General features: G+C 33.3%; 1 long non-coding RNA gene across 2 annotated transcripts; it reads left to right on the forward strand.

Annotated features, from left to right (window-relative positions):
* Positions 1-392: 392 nt before the first annotated feature.
* LOC112799666 (uncharacterized) lies at positions 393-7,803 on the forward strand. 2 transcript variants are annotated; one of them, XR_003201161.3, is made up of 7 exons: positions 393-1,224; positions 1,310-1,440; positions 4,445-4,980; positions 5,099-5,176; positions 5,264-5,423; positions 7,098-7,159; positions 7,415-7,803. It is a non-coding gene; the product is annotated as an uncharacterized lncRNA (long non-coding RNA). The 2 variants fall into 2 exon arrangements; XR_011861817.1 differs by lacking the exons at positions 393-1,224; positions 1,310-1,440 and having other exon boundaries at positions 2,240-4,980.
* The last annotated feature ends 311 nt before the right edge of the window (positions 7,804-8,114 follow it).

The raw sequence follows: 8,114 nt of genomic DNA on the forward strand, positions 1-8,114 counted from the left end.
ATATATGATTTTCTTTATAGAAATGTTATGAGACTTCATGTTTTGAATTAATTTGATTTTATATAAATTTCAATTATAATTAGATATTTTTTATTTACTAAAATTAATGGTTTTTGCTTGATAAAAATTCTTAGTTTTGTATATAATTTAAATTGAAATTATTTAATATTTTGATTAGTATTATAAACTAAAAGAAAATTTATTTATTTATTTATAAATTTAAATTAAAGTGTTTAATTACAAATAATTTGTAAATTGAAAAAAAATAAAATAATATTCTTAAAATTAATTATATTGATTAAATTTGGTTTTAAATTAAAACTCTACTCAAACTCTAAATTCTCAATTCTAAACCCTAATTCCTAATTCACTAATCCAAACCCCAATTCTTAGAATACACACGTATACATAACCCCCACACTTGTTCATGCCTTAGTGAACCACGCTCACCTCTTCTTCACCATTCACTAACCCGCCACCAACCTCTCATTCCATATACCCATGACACTGCTTCAGCAAACAAAAAGGAAAGAAAAGAAATTAGAGAAAAAAAACACAGAGAGAAGGAAGCTGAGCACTGCGGGAAGGAGGAGTGGGAAAGGAAAGAAAGAAGGCGCCACTGCTGTCACGCTTGGCTGCCTCTGCCGCCACTGCTAAGGTTCGTCACTGCCACTTTTGCCACTGCTGCCGAATACAAAGAGAGAGAGAGATAGGAGTCCGTGGAGTAAAGAGAACGTGACAGTAGAGCTCCATCGAAGTTGGTCACTGTCGTTGGAGCCTCCATGGTTGCCGTGCCAGCCTCTCACTGCCGCGCCGTATCGCCGTTCAAGGAAGAAGGAATGCCACCGCATTTATCTATGAAGCCATTGCTGTCGCCGTCGCATGTGAAAGGAGGAGATGATATCGCCAATTTTGATTCTGAAGAAGCCCGCATCGTCGCTGGAATCACGAACCGTGGAGGAGAGGGAGGCCACTTGCATCGTCATTCCAGGTACCAAAGAAGACCGTCGGCGTTGAATGATCCACCGCCGCCGAACCCTAGCTATCGCTACCGCCAAATTCACCGTGGTTGCCGCTGGAGAAGTGTTATGAACGCTGCTGCTACTTAACTACCTTAGTCACTGCTTCGATTCCATTTACCCACCACAATTTCATCTGTTTTTGTCTTGGAATCAGCACTGTCCTTGTTCTAGTTTCAATTCCAATTCTGCCATTTCTGAATATGTAATTCCTCCATCCTTGCTCTGCTGCCATTTTATTTTCTGCTATGATCTTCTTTTAATTATGATAGCATATGTCTTTGTCTTAGTTCTGCCAAGATATGTTTGAAAATTAAAGTTGATGCTGCTGTCGCCGTCCTGGTTGCGTTGAAATCGCTGCTGCTGCTGAGTTTAGACTAAGCGAGGATTGTTGCGTAAGTTCGGTCATTGCGACATCGAGGTAAGGGATTTGTTTTAAAAATAAAGGTTTTAAATTATGAATGTCAATAATATTAAATGAGTAATTGCAAATAGTTTATGGCTTCTTTATGTGAATAATTGTTGGAATTGAGTTGAATCATGGTTGTAGTTGGTGATTGGTTTAATGATTTAATGTAGTAATTATTGACGATGTTGTGTATTTTGAAGTTATACTTGCTGCTAGTACTTGTTGATGTTGATTTTGTGTATGAAATGTTGCTATGGCTGTTGGAAATTGATTTGATGAATTAGAACTTGAGATATATTGTTATAGATGAGATGCTGAAGAATGGATGCTGTGATAATATGGTTATGTTGCACCTATGATATGAATTGTGATATATTGAATTAAGAGTTCTTGGGCAACTTTGGTTAGTCAAAAGAAAGTTAGAAATGTGGTTTTAGATGAATCCTAGGCTTGAATATAGGATTTGGTATATGAGGTTGTTCGAAATACTTTGTGCAGATTTTTTACAGAAATCGGTATAATTGGCAGCAGAATGAATGACTTTTTGGGAGCAGTCCAGACCTAATTTTTAGATGAAATTATTTTTCTGTAAAATTTTAGTGTGTCTTGAATATTCCATAAAACTTTCAGAGAATTTGGCCAAGTGGTTTGGAAGATATGATTTTTTGAAGTTTAGTGGTTGCTGCAGATTTTTCTGGTTTTCTGGTTCTGCAGTATCAACTTCCAGATGCTATAACTTTTAATTTAAACAGAATTTTGAGTTGATTTCAAAAGTATTTTAAAGATCTATCAGTCTATTTTAACTGAGTATAAGTTTCATGTTCATATCTATTTTGTAGACTTAGATAAGTCACTTGGAAGGTCAGTTGTTTGCTAGAAACTCTGAACTGGTCTATGAAAAAAGGGCTCCACTTTCAATTGATAATTAATTAATCAAATGAAGTGATATGAACCTGAAACTTGTGGATTCTGAAACTTAGGAATGTTGAATGTAATCTCACCAAAATTTAGAAGCAACAGATTAGAATTGAAATTATTATGAAATTTATAAAAAACATGGCTGCTGTCTGTTTTCCGAATTTTTGTAAATGCAACAGCAGAATTTTAAAGCTTGTATAGAATTCAATTCTAATCTAAATTCAGTAAAACCTAACTTAAATTAAAGATTAAGATCTCTAGAGTTACCTTACCAACATGGTTTTAGATTAGAAAAACTTAGGAAAGGAATGTAAGTTGCCCCTAAGAAAGGTTAAAGTTAAAGACAATGATATTGAGAGATATAGTGAAGAAAGAAAAATGAGGAACAAGGAATGAAATAAAATTTGAGAATTATATTGAATGGGCCTTTATTCCGAGTGCTAATGCGGGAGTGCCCGCCTAACTGATAGCCTAAGATTGTTAATGCGGGAATGTCCACCTAACTGATAGTATATTGTATGTTTAAATGGGCCTTTGTGCCAAACTGCTAATGCGAAAGTGCCCGCCTAACGGATAGCCTAAGGTTGCTAATGCGGGAATGTTTGCCTAACTGATAGCACTGTTTCTTACTGTGATGCACATTATGATAAAGCCTAACTGACACGGGTAACCGTGATGCCAAGGTGTCTAACTAACACAGTAAAGGAACCATATTCGGGGTTCACTCCGAGTAACGTCGAGTTGCGGGTAGACAACCAACACATGAGTTCATGGCCTGCGCTAGGAACAGGCATGCATCATCTTGTTTGCACATTTACATTTGATTGGGTTTGCCGTATTGTTTATTTGTGATTGTGCTGTTGTTTTGGTGATTTGCTTGTGTGCTTGATGGATATTTTACTTGTGTTGTGGTCTTAATAATGTATTTAGGAATGTTGTCACTACAACAAATATGGCCTTTAGCAACGCTAAATTTTGTAATGCCTTAAAATCGTTCTCTTAGATAGTTTTAGAAAACGGTGTAGTGTTACTGTTGAATTCAATTTTTCATTATTTTATAGCAACAAATTAAAACCGTTCTCTTTGACTATTTTAAAGAACGGTTTTATAACCGTTACCATGATTTATTTTTAAGCAACAGTTTTTAATTGTTGTTTAAAGAATTGTACAAAAGAAACGCATAAAAACCGTTGTCAAAATGCTACACTTTAAAACCGTTCTATTAGATGGTCTTAGACAACAATTTTTACAGTGTTGCTGTTGAAGTTCAATTTTTCATTACATTATAGCAACAAAATAAAACCATTCTCTTTGACTATTTTAACGAATGGTTTTATAACCAATACAACAATTGTTTATCAAACAACAATTTTTTAATATTATTTAAATAATTATATAAATTAAAAAATATATATAAAAATAATTATATTTATTTTATAATTTAAAATATTTATATACAATTTTTATTATAATTAATTATTTCATATAAATTGGAATTAAAATTCTGGTGATGGAAAAATAATAAAAAGGTATTTGATTTAATTAAATAATTGATATTTTAAATTTAGACTATACTATATAGAATTTGATTAATATATTTATTTTATAATTTAAATTAAAAATAATTAATTGAACTTAATAATATATTGATAAATAATATTCTTAAATATTTTTAATAGAGTACATTTAATTTTAAAATTATTCTATCATTCAGTGTTATCAAAATATCTATTTATATTTATCCTTATCATTTTATAAAATTCCTTATTCTTAGCTCTAAATTCCTAAATTGAGTAAAAACCCTATTTCCTAAATTTCAATACCCTAACCGTATTTTATAAAATGTGATTAGTATATTCATTTTGTAATTTAAATTTAAAATAATTATTTAAACTCATTAATAAATTGATAAATAAATTTTTATACGTTTTAAATCTTTATAATATTATATTTAAATCTTAAATTATTATTCTATTTTAAATATTTTATAAATTTATTATATTACTCATATAAATTTTATCCTAACACTAAATTCCCAATTAAAACCCTAATTTTACAAATTTCTAACATTAACCTAATGAAAAACGCACGCACACAGAGCAGAAGAAAGGGAAAGAAAGGAAACGAGAAGCTTGAGGGGGAGATAGAAGAGAAAAAAGAAGGAAAGGGAGACAGAGGACAAAGGAGAAGAAGAGAGGGGAAGGAACAACGCCGTGGAGCTTGGTGCCGCTGGTGAGCTGCCGATGCAGAGAAGAAAGGGAGAGGCGAACGTGACCCACGAAGGAGAGGGAGGAGCCGCCGTCGAGCCACGCCCCGTCCTGTTGTTCGTGCATCGCCGTTGTCGTTTGCTGAGGGTGAGACGCGAAGAGAAGATGATGACCTGCACCATCGTGCCTCACTGCCTTCGTCGAGACTTCATTACTGTCGCACCTTATTCCCATTGCCACCAGGGTTTGTTGCTGCTGTGATTGAGAGAGCCGCCGCTGGGGGGAGCCGGATAGGGATATGAGGTCGCCGTCGATGTGGTCGCAGAAAGGGAGAAACGGATGCGCATGAGAGAGTGACGTAGCAGAGGAGGAGTCGTTCCTCTGCCGCTACTGTTGCCGAAAATCTTTGTTGCTGCCATCGTTTATGGTAAGTTAGTCGTGTCCTAGTTACCAGAACCACTATCTCTGAAATCTAATTAATTTGTAACAATCCTGTATTTGTTTCTGATGTTCCTGGCTCTATTGCGTTTTTGGAATCGTCATAGCTGAAGCTTGTCACCGGAGAAGACAAGCTGCTGCGCCATCCCCTTCGTTCTAACACCGAACCTCCCGTTTGTAACCCTGTAACGCTTCCACTCTTGTTTTATTTAGCATTTTGTTTCCCTGTTATATTCTAATTTTAATTACGGTAGCCAATGTCTTTGTTTTAGCACTGCTATGTTCTGCCAGAAATGTTGAAATGGTTGCTGCGAGTGTGATCATAGTTGGTGCCGCTATCTCTGTCCGGGTTACTTTGAATTATCGCTGATGCTGCCACGAATTGGGGATAAAGGGGCTTTTTGCGTTAAATTATGCGATTGCTTCATCGAGGTAGGGGGTTTAACTTAAACTATTTTAATTTAAGAATGCCTACAAGGTTTATTGAATAACTGCAAATAGGTTTAATAGCTGTGAGTAATTGATTAATTATATGAATGTTGAATTGCGACTGAAATTATGATTGGAATGATTGAGATTTTGATTGGGACTTTGATTGAATTCGTTAATTTTGTGAAATTGAATTATGAATTGTTTGTTGAGAGATTATTTTGATTTATGTATTTTGATGGATCAAATTGAAATTGTTGCTGTTGAGCTGGTTTACTGTAACAGACTTAGATGGTGATTAATTGAAACTGGGTTTAAGGAATAATTGGAAGACTGAATCTTGAAATGTTGAACCAATAGCTGAAAATCTGATTTTTGAAATTAAAAGATAACTTTGGAAGTAAATTAGTTATTCAACAATAATCGAAATGATATGAGAGTAAAGGCAACTATGATAAAAGTTGTTGTTGGGATTCAATTTTGAGAAGTTTGAATTAGCTAGAGAACTGGTTATGATTTCTCAAAGTTAAATTGCAAAATCTGATTTTCTGCATTACTTTTAAACGAAGTCAAAAACTTTGAAAAGTTATAGCTAATTCTGTGATTATCGGAATTGTATGGGACCAAGTCTGGATTAAACTTGGGAATGTGTGGAGCTGAACTGGAAAATTTGAGGACTTTTCGTTAAATAGAAAATTTATGGCAAATTTTTAAAGTTAAGTCATTAAATATGTCCTGCAGCAGAAGAGTTCAAACAGTGCAGCAACTTGTTTGTCTTGCTACGATTCCTATGAACTGAGTTCTGGAGTGAAACCAATTTCGTTTTAAAATTTGATTGACTTGGTTAATTGCTCTAAAACTTCAGAATTTTAGGAGTTAAGAATTGGAAGTTGTGAATTTTTGAAAGTTAATGATTAAGGCTGGAAAGAATCAGTTTTCAGCAAGTTATGCATCAGCTTCCAATACTTGTAATTCTTAGCATTGAATAGCAATTGGGTTGCAACCAAGACACACTTGTTGCTTGATAAATTAGGAGTCTCCAAACCAAACTTCAGCCTAATTGAAGTTTTGTAGTAAAAGTTATATAAGTTGAAAGATACTAAGTTTGTTGGTTTCTAAAACTTGTTGCTTGTAAAAGTTATATAAGTGATCTTCACATTAGAATTTGCACTAAAAATTGTGATAAACTGAAATAAAAGACTTGATCATGTAGGTCGTTTGTTGTATAAAACAATGATGTTAAGTGCCTTGTAAGATTTATTTTCCCTCTTCTTCCTCTAGAAGATTCTTAATTTTTATCTTGATTTACTAAAGGCTAACAAAATTCCATCATATAATGCAATTTTCTTTGCTTCTTAATCTTGTATTTAGATGAAGACCATTCAAAATTATACTTAATTGGATATTTTGTAATGGTGTTATTTTGCATGCCCACTTCATTTCTTCTTATTTTGCTGTTTTATTCAAACATATGGGTTTTCTGCATTTTGCTGAATGTTGTTATATACTTCAGTCCATGAGGCTTATTCTAAAGCAGTGAAGACCACGATTGTGGATCATCATGATGTATGATCTGTATCTAAGATTTTGTCATTTCATTGTCTTTTTTATTTTCATCTAATTCCATTTTGTCTTTGTTAATAAGTATAGCCTTACTACGATATCATTCTATTGCAGGTAGTATGGATAGTAGTCTCCCGTTAAAGCTTCCTTTTAGCACTATATTTGAGTATCTTCAGGTTAGCTTCACTCCACTGTAATTTCTTTGTATTAATTTCATGTAAAAATGTAGCGCAATCTGTTATGTGGTGTATATAGTTTCTTCCTCTCTTGGTGTTTGCCAGCAATAATTTGTTTATTTGTTTATTTTTCATTTCCATGGGTTCATCAGATTGCTAGAGCCACTTGTTATTTTTTAGCTTAACTATAAGTGCTTAATAATTATATATCTTGGCACAAATTGATCATTGATAAATATGTTTTTTATTTTGTAGATGTTGCAAATAATTTCAAAGCCAATGAAGGATATTGGCCCACGTGCAATGTTCTATCTGGCTGTTTCAATATCTGACTTTTATGTTCCTTGGAAGGACATGGTAGAAAATTGATATGATGGTTCTTTCCATGAAAGTTTCATCCCTTATTAACTTCAATTTTGGCTTGAATGATTTTGTAATATGTTAAGATACAAGAATATTAACCATGTCAATTTCAACATCTGGGCTAGAGTTAGTTATTATTTAGAGAATTAGCATACAGATAACACTGCATAACTTAATTAGTCCTGCTTAGGTTGTGAAAACTGAAAAGTATAAGCAGGAAAACATTTGTTGTATTTTGAAAAATGGTGATGATATAAGTACAAGACCTAGACTGGTGTGTATGTTATTTTGCAATGATGATATAATGTGATTGTGGATCTTAGTAATTGATGATTGGATTTTTGATGGTTTAGAATTTCTCAAATAAAATCTCGTCGAAGTATAGTTTCTAAACCAAACAATAATCCTTTCATACAAAAGATTGTTTGTCACAAGTAACAAACCCCTAATTTTATAAACCGAAGTATTCAAACCTCGGGTCATTCTCCCTAGGAATTACAATAAAGTGTCTTGTTATTGGTTTGAGTTGTTTTGGGGTTTTGGATAAGAGACATGAAAGTAAATGGCAATGAAAATAAACTAACAACTATAA

This window comes from Arachis hypogaea, chromosome 1 (assembly GCF_003086295.3).
Source record: "Arachis hypogaea cultivar Tifrunner chromosome 1, arahy.Tifrunner.gnm2.J5K5, whole genome shotgun sequence".
NCBI lineage: Eukaryota > Viridiplantae > Streptophyta > Magnoliopsida > Fabales > Fabaceae > Arachis > Arachis hypogaea.